The sequence below is a fragment of the Podarcis tiliguerta genome (assembly GCF_965153285.1).
Source record: "Podarcis tiliguerta genome assembly, chromosome: 6".
NCBI lineage: Eukaryota > Metazoa > Chordata > Lepidosauria > Squamata > Lacertidae > Podarcis > Podarcis tiliguerta.
Window position 1 is genome coordinate 1330607 of NC_139539.1, and position 16181 is coordinate 1346787.

The 16181-nt window shown below is 42.1% G+C and overlaps 1 long non-coding RNA gene across 2 annotated transcripts in view; it reads right to left on the bottom strand.

Moving 5' to 3' along the window:
• LOC310680734 overlaps positions 1–15673 on the bottom strand; it is a 46835-nt gene extending 31162 nt beyond the window's left edge. Inside the window, exons 1-3 of one of the 2 annotated variants that reach the window (XR_014512880.1) lie at positions 15545–15673; positions 14820–14954; positions 11860–12031 (exon numbers count right to left, since the gene is read on the bottom strand). This is a non-coding gene — a long non-coding RNA (uncharacterized lncRNA). Of the gene's footprint in view, positions 1–11859; positions 12032–14819; positions 14955–15544 lie in introns of those variants that run through there. The other variant, XR_014512879.1, reaches the window with a different exon arrangement.
• Positions 15674–16181: the final 508 nt, after the last annotated feature.

Here is a 16181-nt window from a genome sequence, read left to right on the forward strand (position 1 = left end):
AATACTTATTTCCTGGGCCAGGTCACAGGCTCACACCTTATTCAAACAGACATATCCTTGAAACAGGATTTGTGAGGAAAGAGACAATGGGGAGGCTTTTCCAGTTTAACCTTGCAGAGAAAGGATTTGGTCAATTTAGGAATCAAAATGGTTCCAGGTTGGTCTTCCTGTGTTGATCTATGTATGTGCAGTTATGAATCATAGAATCATAGAATCATAGAGTTGGAAGAGACCACAAGGGTCATCGAGTCCAACCCCCTGCCAAGCAGGAAACACCATCAGAGCACTCCTGACATATGGTTGTCAAGCCTCTGCTTAAAGACCTCCAAAGAAGCAGACTCCACCACACTCCTTGGCAACAAATTCCACTGTCGAACAGCTCTTACTGTCAGGAAGTTCTTCCTAATGTTGAGGTGGAATCTTCTTTCTTGTAGTTTGGATCCATTGCTCCGTGTCCGCTTCTCTGGAGCAGCAGAAAATGAACATTACCATATATCTAATACCATAACATTCCTATCACAGAAGACAAAGTCCAGCAACTGGAGGAACGTGTAGCTACGCTCCAAAGAATTAGAGAGCTGGAGCAACAAGGGCCATCGAGTCCAACCCCCTGCCAAGCAGGAAACACCATCAGAGCACTCCTGACATATGGTTGTCAAGCCTCTGCTTAAAGACCTCCAAACAAGGAGACTCCACCACACTCCTTGGCAGCAAATTCCACTGTCGAACAGCTCTTACTGTCAGGAAGTTCTTCCTAATGTTTAGGTGGAATCTTCTTTCTTGTAGTTTGGATCCATTGCTCCGTGTCCGCTTCTCTGGAGCAGCAGAAAACAACCTTTCTCCCTCCTCTATGTGACATCCTTTGATATATTTGAACATGGCTATCATATCACCCCTTAACCTCCTCTTCTCCAGGTTAAACATGCCCAGCTCCCTTAGCCGTTCCTCATAAAGCATCGTTTCCAGGCCTTTGACCATTTTGGTTGCCCTCCTATGGACACGTTCCAGTTTGTCAGTGTCCTTCTTGAACTGTGGTGCCCAGAACTGGACACAGTACTCCAGGTGAGGTCTGACCAGAGCAGAATACAGTGGCACTATTACTTCCCTTGATCTAGATGCTATACTCCTATTGATGCAGCCCAGAATTGCATTGGCTTTTTTAGCTGCCGCGTCACACTGTTGGCTCATGTCAAGTTTGTGGTCAACCAAGACTCCTAGATCCTTTTCACATGTACTGCTCTCAAGCCAGGTGTCACCCATCTTGTATTTGTGCCTCTCATTTTTTTTGCCCAAGTGCAATACTTTACATTTCTCCCTGTTAAAATTCATCTTGTTTGTTTTGGCCCAGTTCTCTAATCTGTCAAGGTCATTTTGAAGTGTGATCCTCTCCTCTGGGGTGTTAGCCACCCCTCCCAGTTTGGTGTCATCTGCAAATTTGATCAGGATGCCCTTGAGTCCATCCTCCAAGTCGTTGATAAAGATGTTGAATAAGACCGGGCCCAAGACAGAACCCTGTGGCACCCCACTAGTCACTCTTCTCCAGGATGAAGAGGAACCATTGATGAGCACCCTTTGGGTTCGGTCAGTCAGCCAGTTACAAATCCACTGAGTGGTAGCATAGTCAAGACCACATTTTACCAGCTTCTTTACAAGAATATCATGGGGCACCTTGTCAAATGCCTTGCTGAAATCAAGGTAGGCTACATCCTCTACGTTCCCTTCATCTACCAGGACTTAGAAGGTTTTGATAACAGATTTGGATGGCACGCGTACCTATGGTGTGAGAAAAAGAGATGGCCAAAACGGTACAAAATGCATTTAGAATGAGAGTAAGATCAACAAAAGCAAAGAAATTCATTGGAGACTGCTTGATTACCTTTAAAGACAGAGAAATGAGGAACACAATTTTACAGAAGAACAGAGAAAAGAGATTAAATATAAATGGGAATTACATAATTATCTTCAAAGATGTTCCGATTAGACTTCTTAAACGAAGAGACCCATACAAACCATTGGTTCAAACGCTGAAGAAGCACAAGATTGAATTTAGATGGGAGTTCCCCGAAGGAATTACATTTGCATATAGAGGAAAGAGACACAGACTGACAAGCCCGGAAGAGACGGGAAAATTTCTGAGAAAATACAAGGAATTGAGATCAGAAAAGGAAGAGGATAAAGGAGCAGAGGGAGGAGCATCAGGTGGATCAGAAGTGGAAGAAGAAGAAGAGAAGGGGAAGAAGATGGATGAAGAAGAGGAGGAGGAAGAAGAAGAAGAAGAAGAGGAAGAAGCCAAATTATAAAATTATTTAATAAAAAACTATTTAATTCAAAATCCGGAAGACATGGCGCTAAAAATCTGGAATTGGAACATCAATGGGATGAATGACAAAAAGAAGAGAAACAAAATCAAACAATTTTTAAAAAAGAAACACTTAGACATAATCTGTTTACAAGAAACACATGTGGCAAGAAGACAGAAAAAGATATTGATTAACAAAAGACTGGGGAATGAATTCGTATCTTCAGATAAGCAAAAGAAAAGAGGAGTGGTCATCTATATAAATAACAAAATCGAAGCCCAACAGATATTCAAAGACGAAGACGGAAGGATAATTGCGGTTCGAATCAAATGGCAAGGAGAAAACCTAATCATAGTTGGGATCTATGCACCTAATGGAAACAAGACTGAGTTCTACAAAACTTTGGAAGAAAAACTGTTTGAATATATGGATCAGAAAATAATAATAATGGGAGATATGAATGGAGTGGTATCATTAGAAATGGACAGACTTAGAGATGGAGTAAGTAAAGAAGGGAAATTACCAAAGTCATTTTTCTCAATGATGAAGAATTGTAATCTGATAGACATCTGGAGACTAAGACACCCATTGGACAAACAATTTACGTATTATTCGGAACCGAACCAGTCAATGTCAAGAATAGATCAAATTTGGATTTCAACGGAACTCACTCCAAGAACCCAACAAATAGAAATTGAACCGAAGGTGATCTCAGATCATAACCCAATAAAACTTGAACTGAAAGGCTATGAAGAAAGAACCTTCAGATGGAGGATGAATGACTATCTAGTAGACGATCAGGAAATTGTAGAGAAAGCAGAGAAGAAATTGACGGAATATTTTGTAGACAACTGTAATAAAGGTACAAAAATGAAAGTGGTTTGGGATGCGAGTAAAGCAGTGATGAGAGGATTCTTTATTCAACAGAACTCAATAAAGAACAAAAATAGGGAAAAAGGGAAAAAAGAAATTTTGAAGCAAATAATGGACAATGAACAAAAATTAATTAAGCACCCAAACAACAGGAAAGTAAAAGAAAATATTAAAATTCTACAAAGTCAATTTGCAATGATAATAAATAAAGTAGAATGGAACATCAAAAGATTGAGACAAAACAACTTTGAACATGCGAACAAATCCAGAAAATGGTTGGCTTGGCAAATGAAAAAAAGGAAAGAACAGAGTACAATAAATAAAATTATGGTTGAAGGAGAAGAGATAGTCAATCCGAAAGAGATAAGAAAAGGGTTCCTGGACTATTACAGAGGTTTATATAAGAAAAAAGAAAGAAATAACTTGAGGAAAATAGAGAGATACCTAAAAGAGAAAAAGGTGCAGACGATCCCGACTGAGAAAAGACAGCTGTTAAATACCCCAGTAGAAATTGAGGAGATAAAAGAAGTGATAAAAGATCTAAAAAGGGGGAAAGCTCCTGGGCCAAATGGATTCACCGCAAGATACTATAAAGAAATGAAATCAATTGTGTCAACACCGTTGAAGGAAGTGATGAACAACATCTTAAAAGAAAGAGACATCCCAGAAACTTGGAAAGAAGCATATATTACATTTATACCAAAGCAAGATTCAGATTTATCCCAAGTTAAAAATTATAGACCAATTTCATTGCTGAACACAGACTATAAAATCTTCGCAGGAATACTTGCAAGGAGGTTGAAAAGAATATTACAAGACTACATTCATAAGGACCAAGCTGGTTTTCTTCCAGGCAGGCAGATGAAAGACAATTTAAGAAATATAATTAATATCATGGAATATCTGTCTGTCAGGATTGACAAACAAGCTATGATGATGTTTGTGGATGCAGAAAAGGCATTTGATAATATAGCTTGGGACTTTATGCTTAAAAATTTAGAGCATATGGAAATTGGCGAAGAGTTTTTCAATGGAATCAAGGCAATCTACACAGAACAAAAAGCAAAGCTTATAATAAATAATGTAATCACAGAAGAATTGAAAATTTCGAAAGGAACAAGACAAGGATGTCCACTTTCACCACTATTATTTATAACGGTGTTAGAGGTCCTTCTGAATTCAATAAGACAAAACGAAAACATAAAAGGGGTTACGATAGGTCAAAATGAATATAAAGTTAAAGCATTCGCAGATGACCTGGTGGTTACAATAGAAGAACCTACAGTCACTGCTAAAGAAGTTATAGAGGAAATGGATAAGTTTGGAGAAATGACAGGTTTTAAATTAAATAAGAAAAAAACTAAAATGATTGTGAAGAATATGGATCAAAGTGCAATTGAAATAATGCAACAGCAAATTGAAATAGAGGCGGTTAAAAAGGTGAAATATTTAGGAATATGGTTGACACAAAAGAATATTGATTTGTTCCAAAATAATTATGTACCAGTGTGGAATGCAATAAAGAAGGACCTGGAAGCGTGGGGAAGAATGAAATTCTCATTTTGGGGAAGAATATCTACAATTAAGATGAACGTATTGCCAAGAATGCTGTTTCTGTTCCAAACTATCCCTATAATCAAGGGGATTAGACTTTTTAAAGAGTGGCAAAGAGTGATTTCAAGATATATATGGCAGGGCAAAAAGCCGAGAATTCAATTTAAATTACTAACAGATGTAAGAGAAAGAGGAGGCTTTGCCCTGCCAGATCTGAAATTATATTATGAGGCATCATGTCTTTGCTGCTTGAAAGAATGGATAAAACTAGACAATAAGGAACTGCTGGATTTAGAAGGATATGATAATAGATTTGGATGGCATGCGTATTTGTGGAAGGATAAAAAGAAGGTACACAAAGGTTTTGGAGACCACATTTTCCGAGGTCCACTAATTGAAGTTTGGGATAGGTATAAAAACCTATTAGAACCTAAAATACCACACTGGTTATCACCACTAGAAGTTATGAGTGTAAAGAGAACCAATATGAGAAGTGAATGGGTAACATATGGCCAACTCTTATTCAAAGAGGGTGGAAAGTGGAAAGTGAAACCATATGAACAAGTTAAAAAACATGTATATGATTGGTTGCACTACTACCAAATAAATGAAATGTTTAGGAAGGATGTTAAAGAATGTGGCTATGCAGACAAAGATTCAGTATTCCAGTCTGAGATAGTAAATAAGGAAGGTAAAAACTTGTCGAAAATGTACAATTTGTTATTAGAGTGGAATCTGAAAGATGAGGAAGTAAAATCGGTTATGATACACTGGGCCAGAGACATAGGTTATAATATTCAGTTTGAAGATTGGGAAAAACTTTGGAAGGAGAACTTAAAATTCACCGCATGTACGGCACTGAAAGAGAATGTTATGAAAATGTTTTATAGGTGGTATATTACACCAGTAAAATTAGCAAAAATGTATAAGACTTGCAATAAGTGTTGGAAATGTAAAGAAAAAGATGGTTCATTCTATCATATGTGGTGGGAATGTAAAAGAGTGAAAGGCTTCTGGGAAATGATATATAATGAGTTGAAAAAGATTTTAAAATATACTTTTACAAAGAAACCAGAAGCCTTTCTGCTAGGTATCATAGGAAAAGAGGTTAAAAGAAAGGACAGTAAGTTTTTCCAGTATGCAGTGACGGCGGCAAGGGTGTTACTGGCACAGAAATGGAAACAACAAGAAATACCGACAGTGGAAGATTGGAGATCAAAGTTGTTAGACTACGCTGAATTGAACAAGATGACAGGAAAGATTAGATACCTAAGAGACCAAAAGTTTACAGAAAACTGGGGAAAATTTGTTGATTATCTGGAAAATATAAGTGAAGGCGAAATAACGCTAGAAGGTTTTAAAAGAGCACTGTGAAAATATGAGAGATATTGTCTAAAGGAAACGAAGGGAAAAGATTCAAACAATGACAATATAAAGGATAAGAAATGCGTAAACTAATAAAGACTACAAAAGATTTATGGAAAAGTTGAAGGAAGTCCAAAAAAGAAAGACTTTGAATATTTGAATGTGAAAATATTGTATGTTCTGTTTTGTTTTGTTGTAAATTAATAAAAATTATTATTAAAAAAAAAAGAGAGAGAGAAAGAAAATTCATAAAGGCTTTGGGAACCACATCTTCCGGAGTGTGTTAATAGAAATATGGGTTAGGTATAAAAACCTATTAGAACCAAGAGTTCCACACTGGTTATCTCCGTTAGAAGTCATGAGTGTAAAGAAAATTAACATGAGAGGCGAATGGATTACTTATGGTGAATTGATAATTAAAGAAGGAGGAAAAATGGAAATTAAAAGCATATGAACAAGTTAAAGAATACGTTTATGATTGGTTGCATTATCTTCAGGTTAATGAAATGTTTAAAAAAGACATCAAAGAAAGTGGCTATGTAGAAAAAGATTGGATGGATATTATGGATATTATAAATAATGATTGTAAAAATCTGTCAAAAATGTATAAGATATTGTTGGAATGGCATACGAAAGACGAAGAAGGGAAATCGGTAATGATACAATGGGCCAGGGATTTTGGTTATAATATACAATTTGATGATTGGGAAAAATTATGGAAAGAAAATTTAAAATTTTCTGCATGCATGGAGTTAAAGGAAAATGTGATGAAAATGTTTTATAGATGGTATATAACACCAGTAAAACTAGCAAAAATGTTTAAGACGTGTAACAAGTGTTGGAAATGTAAAGAAAAGGAAGGAACGTTTTATCATATGTGGTGGGACTGTAAGAAAGTGAAAAGTTTCTGGGAGATGATATATAATGAGCTGAAAAAGATGCTAAGATACACATTTGTAAAGAAACCAGAGGCTTTTCTTTTAGGGATTACAGGAAACGAGATAAGAAGAAAAGACTGTAAACTTTTCCAATATGCAGTTACAGCGGCAAGGATTCTGCTGGCCCAGAAATGGAAACAAGAGGAAATGCCGACGATCGAAGACTGGAGACTGAAACTAACAGACTATAAAGAATTGGACAAATTAACTGGGAAAATAAGATATCTTAAGGACCAAAGATTCATCGAAGACTGGGGGAAATTTGTAGAATGTCTGAAAAACACATGTGATGTTCAAACAACGTTAGTGGGATTTCAAGAAGCACTTTGAAAGCTGAGATGTATTGTTAGAAAGAAATAAGAGTAGTGGGAGGGAAGATTAATGACAATGCTAAGAAAGGAATGCGTAACTAAGAGGCAGAGATGGATGATTGACAGAGAAGCTGAGGGAAGTCCAAACAAAGAGAGAATTTGTTTGTCAAAGATTGGATAAAATTGTATATTTGTGTTGTAAATCAATAAAAAATATATTTTTTTTTAAAAAAAGAGCATTCCCACAGCACACACCTCCAGCAGGCAGATTTTTTTATGACTGGTGCTTTCGTTGTCATGAAAATATGCCCGCTGATCATGCAACATTCCCACAAGAATCGGAGAATTGCTGAGTGGGAAAGGGGCCCCCCAAGGTCATCTAGGCCACTCCCCTACGATGCAGGGGTTGCCGCGGAAGAATCCCTGGCAGGAGGCCATCCAAACCCTGTTTAAAAGCCTTCCATGAAGGAGAGACCACCATCTTCCAAGTGAGTCCGTTCCACCGTTCAAGAGCTCCTACTGCCGGAAAGACGTTTTGGTTCTCTGGCTTGTGGAACAGGGAAGAGCTGTGCCCCACTATCTTGGGAGGGAGTCAGAGCCCTGGGGTTGTCTTGGGTTGCAGAGAGACCTCAAAGACGCGCCATCCTTCCTTCCAGGTATCATCACAACCATTACTTCATTCATTGGTTTCCAGCCAATTTTCCTTAGGATTTCTTTAACTATACAAAGACACAGAATTCTTTTTGAAATTTTGTAACTCGGTGATGCAAGATTACACACGGGTATAAATTCAAAAATAAATCCAAGGCAGGGAACACAATGAAATGCAAAATGAATTTATTTTTAATAATAATTTTTGTTAGTTTTCAATTACAATCCAGTAATAGCCTCATTATAACAATATCAATTTATAATACAATTATTAATACCAATCATTCAAATACCTAATTATATAATTTGATGAATTGGTTATTTGCTTTATTTCTGCGTTCCAAAATCTTATTAATTTCCATTACATTGATTTCATAATAATAATAATCCTATATACAGCAACTGCAATATTAATAACTTCTGTGTTGACACATTAAATGATTTATAAATCTACAAGTGAGGATCTCAAACTATATCCTTGTTCTTCCTGTGTGTGGCATTTATTCCGTCCATGGTGTTTCTTCCTGTTCTTGTAAGATATTTTGTCTTTCTTTCCCCTGGTTGTTGCTGTTGTCCGTCATGCCTTGGGCAGAGCTAATATCCCATTGTGGTTTCAGAAATTTCTCCCTCACTCTGTCCAATGCTTCGTTGTTTTGCAATTCTAACAACAGCTTCAAAAGTCGCTCTGTCCCAATAAATAACCTGTTTACACCATTTCTCCTCTCAGCCTGGGAGGAAGAACGGTCTGTCAAACTGCAGATAACTCAATAATGAACCTTATCAGTTTCTTGGCAGTTCACAGATTCCTTTCATCCTTCCTTCCAGCTGAAGATAAATGAGCAATTATACTTCCAATTAAATTAAATTTCAAGTCCTCTTAGCATTTTTCAGTTCACTCCATATATAATAAAGGATGGGGAAGAGACAGCTCTAAGATTCCATCGTAAACCTTTTGCAAAACAGAGCTTACCTCTCTTTCTCTTTTTCTTTTTACACACAGAGTTCTGTTTGATGTTCTATCCTGTATTTATAATCCCATTTATTCCACCCTCACTTGTACAAATATACTTTGAACTAATATTGAGGAGCGTGGCCGAATCATAAATGTAGAGAAGAAAACTTTTAATATAGAAACTTTAGGCTCCTCCCCCCTTCTTTTGCAACGAATGAAGTCTTATCTCAAGTTGAAAGTCTTGGCAGTTGGTTTTGTTCCACAGTTTGTGATCTCATCTCTTCTAGCACGTGCCTGTACTTTAGCCCAATTAAGCTCTAATTAACAAGAGAACCTCTGCTTCTTAATGGCGGCGTTGGAGGGTTTTCAACAGGCAAAGTGCTTTTGCACTCAGTGCCTCTCTGCCCCCCACATTACATTCTCTGGGGGGAATTTGCAAGGACTGATGCCCAAACCAGATAAAATGACCACAGTAATTTTAACAATCACTGTTTTTGCAATGTACTGCAGTGAGAAAGAGCATTATTGGGGCTAAAACGTAAGCGCTGAGGCACTTAAGGCTCTGTTTGTACAAAGACAAAATCTCTCCGGCACAATTCCTTATTGTTCCTTTATTCCTTTGTTCCAGGTGCTCAGACTGGCAGCCGCCCCAATAACAAATGACTTCCAAGAATCCTGAATGTGCCTATCCGCCAAAGGTGTGCACAGACCCTGGGGGTCTCTGGCGGAGCTAGCTGCTCGGGGGCGGAGCGAGCCGCCCATGGTGGACATTTGGTGCGCCCCCCCCAACTCCCAAGCCTCCCCTGAGCTGTCAAAATGAGAGGGAAAGTTTAGTGACCTTATGCTGCTTTCAACCTGCTCTTATCCTATGAGCATTTGTCAGTAGATGTCTTTATTTGCTTACTGGATCTAAAATTAATTGGGGGGGGGATATTGGATGAGCAGTAGGAAAAAGGCATCTAGAGCAGTGGTTCCCAACCTTTTTTTTTGGCCATGCCCCACCTAAGCATTTCTAAAATCTTGATGCCCCCACCCCCGACATATACCGGTAATTCTTAATATTCAAAAAGTGAACTCTATTCAAGTGGAGGAAGCCTAAAAGGCCATTTACTTCGTCTAACTCATCTTCGAATTGCGCCCCCCCCAAAAAAATTTCAAATTACCCCACATTGGGAACCACAGATCCAGAATAACGTTGTGAGGAAGCAATTAGCTGGGACATGAAAAGATCAGGAGGGGACTAGCTTTCGCCGATTGCATTGCAAGAAAAACACAACGGGCAACATATTCCATTCTACTCCCCCCCCCCCATTCACCAATACATGCAAAGATGGAGCATCCCTTGAGGACTTCCTTCCTAGGCAGCCTCGCCTTTGGGCTCGATCTGGGTCCAGTTTGACTCCACTTTCAAAGTGTCCTGCTCACCTTCCGCTTTGCCAGGCACATCTGACTCTTTAATAAGCTGGGATGTTTCTCTGTCACTGTTATGGCTGACATCATAAGGCTATTGGGCTGCTTGGCTTAACTGGAAAGGGGATGGGGGCTGGATGATGGAAGGCCATGACAGCATCCCTGGCCAGCCAACTTTGGCTTAAAAACCTCCAGTGAAGGAGAGTCCACCATATTCCGATAGAGTCTGTTCTATTGTCAAACAACTTTTACTGTCAGAAAATCCTTCCTAATGCTTCGTTGAAACCTCCTTTCTTTTGACTTCATCCCATTGGTGTGGGTCCTCCCCTCTCCTTTTTCGTGATGCAGAAAGAGGGCTTGGGATGACTTTGTATATTTGACTTGGCTGGGAATCTGAGTCTCTGTGAAATGGGTGTCTTTGCTCTGGGGTGGCATGAAGAGGACGCCTCGCTACCCTATGGAAATGGGGTCCAGCTCAGGATGCTGCCTCCAAGGAACAGGACTCCCAGCCTGAAAGGCCAGGCTCCATGTGGTTAAAAAGGTAAAGGGACCCCTAACCATTAGGTCCAGTCATGACCAACTCTCGGGCTCATCTCGCTTTACTGGCTGAGGGAGCCGGCGTACAGCTTCCGGGTCATGTGGCTAGCATGACTAAGCCGCTTCTGGTGAACCAGAGCAGCGCACGGAAACGCCGTTTACTTTCCCGCCGGAGAGGGACCTCTTTATTTACTTGCACTGCGTGCTTTCGAACTGCTAGGTGGGCAGGAAGTGGGACCAAGCAACGGGAGCTCACCCCGTCGCGGGAATTCGAGCCTTCTGATCGGCAAGTCCTGGGCTCTGTGGTTTAACCCACAGCGCCACCTGCGTCCCTCCATGTGGTTAGGACTCCTCATATTCACACTGCTCCCACCTGAGTCTTCCACCTGAGGGCCCCACAATGCTGCCACTTTGGAACAGAAATCAGCTCTTGGCTGCTGAACAACCAGAGGAAGATGTCCCAGGAGTTCTGGTCACCCTCCCTGCCCAGAACTGCAGGGGGGTCCTGTGCACACAGCTGGTGCCATCCTGTGTCCTGTTCCTTTCAAAAGAGGAAGGTGGGCACAAAAGCAGCAACACACTCCAGGAGGGAGACCACAAAGGACCTGGGTTCCAGAGGCAGGACACAGCAAGCCCTGCTTCGTTAGTCAAATGTTTGGGAACTAGGGATGGAAGTCAAGAAAGGGGAGCATTATTTGACCTACAAGATCCCGTTACACCCAGCCTGCTTTAAATCAATGGCCTTAGTTCCCCTGCTTCTACCCCCAACAGACAGTGACCCTTCGCCCTTCACCCAGTGCATTTCCCCTCCTAACTCTGCCCCATTGCGAAGCTGCCCTTCCCTGGCTGTATGTGTGATCTGTTGGGTTTCCACAGCCCTCAGCCAGAGGCTCTTCCTCCCTCCCTCCTGCCAACACCCTTTTGGAAAGATATTAGCAAGCAAGACTCAAGAACAAGACACTCTGGTATGCAGGCGCAAGCATCATTTTATTGCAGGCAGGGAAGGATGCGGGATCGGGCCCATCGGGTCAAGAGGGAGCTGGGTCTATCGTTGCCTTCACTCCTTGGGTGCTGGGTTCACCTCACCAAAACTGTAGAAGTTGCAGGGATTTCAGGCTGCGCATCACTGCCATCACTTTGCTGCGGGAGTAAAAGAGTGTTCAGGCACCCAAGAACCCTAGAGAGATCGGTGCTCATCACCCTAGCTGAGCAGACGACAAGGGTTTCCCTTACCTGGAGATGCCCAGATGGAGCCTGGGACCAAGGTGCTCATTGACAGAGCCTTGGCCCCATCCCCCTGTTCCCATGTCATAATTATGGACCAACTGTTAGCTGCCAGTTCAGAGGCAACAGGCAAAACTCCTTACTAAAAGGAAAGGGAGTTCATGATGGCTGGGAGTTTGTTAAGAGGGAGATAGTAAAAGCACAACTTCAGGCAATACCAATGAGACGGAAACATGGAAGGTGCCTAAAGAAGCCAGGGTGGCTATCTAAAGAACTTCTAACTGAGTTAAGATTAAAAAAGGATGTGTACAAAAAATGGAAAAGGGGGGAAACCACCAAAGAGGAATTCAAACAAATAGCCAGCACGTGTAGACACAAAGTCAGAAAAGCTAAAGCACAGAATGAACTCAGGCTTGCTAGAGAGGTTAAAAGCAACAAAAAAGGCTTTTATGGGTATGTTCGTAGCAAAAGGAAGAACAAAGAAACAGTGGGGTCACTCAGAGGAGAAGCTGGTGAAATGCAAACAGGGGACACAGAAAGGGCTGAACTCCTCAATGCCTTCTTTGCCTCAGTCTTCTCCGATAAAGAAAACAATGCCCGACCTGAAGAATTTGGAGCAAATGATTCAGCAGAGGAAACACAGCCCAGAATAACTAAGGAGATAGTACATGAATACTTGGCTAGTTTAGATGTATTCAAGTCTCCAGGGCCAGATGAACTGCATCCAAGAGTATTAAAAGAACTGGCAGATGTGATCTCAGAACCACTGGCAGTCATCTTTGAGAATTCCTGGAGAACAGGCGAAGTCCCGGCAGACTGGAGGAGGGCAAATGTTGTCCCTATTTTCAAAAAGGGGAAAAGAGAGGACCCAAATAATTACCGCCCAGTCAGTCTGACATCAATACCAGGGAAGATTCTGGAGCAGATCATTAAGCAAACAATCTGTGAGCACCTAGAAAGGAATGCTGTGATCACCAATAGTCAGCATGGATTTCTGAAAAATAAGTCATGTCAGACTAACCTGATCTCATTTTTTGACAGAATTACAAGCCTGGTAGATGAAGGGAACGCAGTGGATGTAGTCTACCTTGATTTCAGCAAGGCATTTGACAAGGTGCCCCATGATATTCTTGTAAAGAAGCTGGTGAAATGCGGTCTTGACTATGCTACCACTCAGTGGATTTGTAACTGGCTGACTGACCGGACCCAAAGGGTGCTCATCAATGGTTCCTCTTCATCCTGGAGAAGAGTGACTAGTGGGGTGCCACAGGGTTCTGTCTTGGGCCCGGTCTTATTCAACATCTTTATCAACGACTTGGATGATGGACTCAAGGGCATCCTGATCAAATTTGCAGATGACACCAAACTGGGAGGGGTGGCTAACACCCCAGAAGACAGGATCACACTTCAAAACGACCTTGACAGATTAGAGAACTGGGCCAAAACAAACAAGATGAATTTTAACAGGGAGAAATGTAAAGTATTGCACTTGGGCAAAAAAAATGAGAGGCACAAATACAAGATGGGTGACACCTGGCTTGAGAGCAGTACATGTGAAAAGGATCTAGGAGTCTTGGTTGACCACAAACTTAACATGAGCCAACAGTGTGACGCGGCAGCTAAAAAAGCCAATGCAATTCTGGGCTGCATCAATAGGAGTATAGCATCTAGATCAAGGGAAGTTATAGTGCCACTGTATTCTGCTCTGGTCAGACCTCACCTGGAGTACTGTGTCCAGTTCTGGGCACCACAGTTCAAGAAGGACACTGACAAACTAGAACGTGTACAGAGGAGGGCAACCAAAATGGTCAAAGGCCTGGAAACAATGCCTTATGAGGATCGGCTAAGGGAGCTGGGCATGTTTAGCCTGGAGAAGAGGAGGTTAAGGGGTGATATGATAGCCATGTTCAAATATATAAAAGGATGTCACATAGAGGAGGGAGAAAGGTTGTTTTCTGCTGCTCCAGAGAAGCGGACACGGAGCAATGGATCCAAACTACAAGAAAGAAGATTCCACCTAAACATTAGGAAGAACTTCCTGACAGTAAGAGCTGTTCGACAGTGGAATTTGCTGCCAAGGAGTGTGGTGGAGTCTCCTTGTTTGGAGGTCTTTAAGCAGAGGCTTGACAACCATATGTCAGGAGTGCTCTGATGATGTTTCCTGCTTGGCAGGGGGTTGGACTCGATGACCCTTGTGGTCTCTTCCAACTCTATGATTCTATGATTCTATGATTCTATGATTCTATGATTCCTTGAGCAAAACTTGGACAATTTGTGCAGAATTGCTGTCTTCAGCCCACCTAGTTCCTTTCTTGACTCCATTCAAGGTGCCTACATTAATGTCAAAAGCCCTAAATAACTTAGGCACCAACAATCTGAGAGAGCTTCTCCATACTTGCGGACTCTCTTGGGAGTAAACATCAGCAGGCGGGCTCTCTTGGCAGTTCCTCCACCTTGACAAAGTCATCTCTGGGGCAGCCCCTAAGTTGGGGGAACTCCCTTCCCACAGAGGTGTGTCTGACACCCTCATTATGTTGTTCCCACCTGATAGATATCTACATTTTGTGGGGGACCAACTGTTCCTGAGACTGCAATTTGTTTTAACTGCAGTTTCAAACTGCAACACACACTGGGAGCCCATAGTGAAGGGAAAGGGGGGGCAATAAATAACAATAAATCATCCACAAGGGGCTCAGCATCTTACTTGGGTTTGTGCAGACCATGGAGCAAAAGCTTGGGCAGCATTTCTGGACGGAAGGACAATCATAATCTGAAGTACACCACTTAATGCAAGGTGGCTTATGTGCTGGAGCATGGAAAGGGCAATTTCCAGGCTTCCCTGAAACAAAGAACATCAGTATGGCTCAGAGACAACATTTGAAAAGCCTTTATTTACCCCAGCCTTTATAGGATGAGCACAGCCCAGATGAATAAGTTTCTTCCTGTTTCTCTCCTCCCTCTGAGCACAGAGTTGAACATCTGGGTTGCAATTGGATCAGTCTTTGCTGGGGCTGGCTAACGTCTCCCACAGTGGCCAAGTTCTTTCCAGCTATGGACTGGGCACCAGAGACCTCCTTTCTGCACCTGCTTAACTCCTGAGCTGCAGCTTTAAGGGCCACCTTTAGTTGCTTGTGTGTGTTGGGGAGGTGCCTCCATCTCCATCCCCCTTCCCTTCCTCAGCTGTCACCCCACTTCTCTTCCTTCCTCCCATCCATAAGAACTCTCTGGTTTCCTACAGGAGATGGCAACACATTGAAGGATTCGCTGTGGAGCCACCTACAACATTCCCAGGTATAGCGGTGCCTCTGCTCCTCTGAAGAGTCTGAACTCTACACCTGGAAGGGTTTGGGGGTGTGGGATGAAGGGGGTCCCACTTGGAGGCCCACACAAAGCAGCATCAGAAGGATTGGCCCCAGTGGGGTCACATACCTTGGGCTGAGGCAGAGGGCATCATGGCACAGAGAGCAAAGAGCCCCACGAGGAAGAAGACGAGGCCACCAGACTTCATGGTTAGGCAGAGCTGAGTGCTCTCCAGCCTGCAGACAGGTGCTTTATAAGGCCACGTCCTCAGGGGAGTCCTGCCCAGATTTAATTGGCTGTAGGAAGGTGAGGCCATCATTGAACAAGAAATGATGAGATGCATGTATTGCACAGGTTGTGGTCCCTGTACAAGGGAAGATCAATGAGGTTGTTTTGCAATATGGTCCCCATTTCCCCATTCAGAGACACAACAGCACATGTCCTACTCAGAGGCTTCCCTGATGCTTCTGATTGGCCACAGTGAGGATGGAATGATGGCGCGGCAGCAGGGTCTTTGGCCTGATCCAGCGCAGGGGGCTCCTCTTGCCTCCTCATGCTCTCTTCCAAGCGCAATCAGCAGACCACTTCACTGTGCAGCCCTTCTGGGCCCACCAAGCACCTTCTGCCATGTTCAAAGAACCACGGGCTTGCAGAAAACAAACAAACCCCTTAACCGTTTGAACTGGAAGATGGAGAAAACATTTGGAATACCATGTGCAGTTCTGACCACCTTCCCTCGATAGGATGTTTTTTCTGAAAAGGTTCA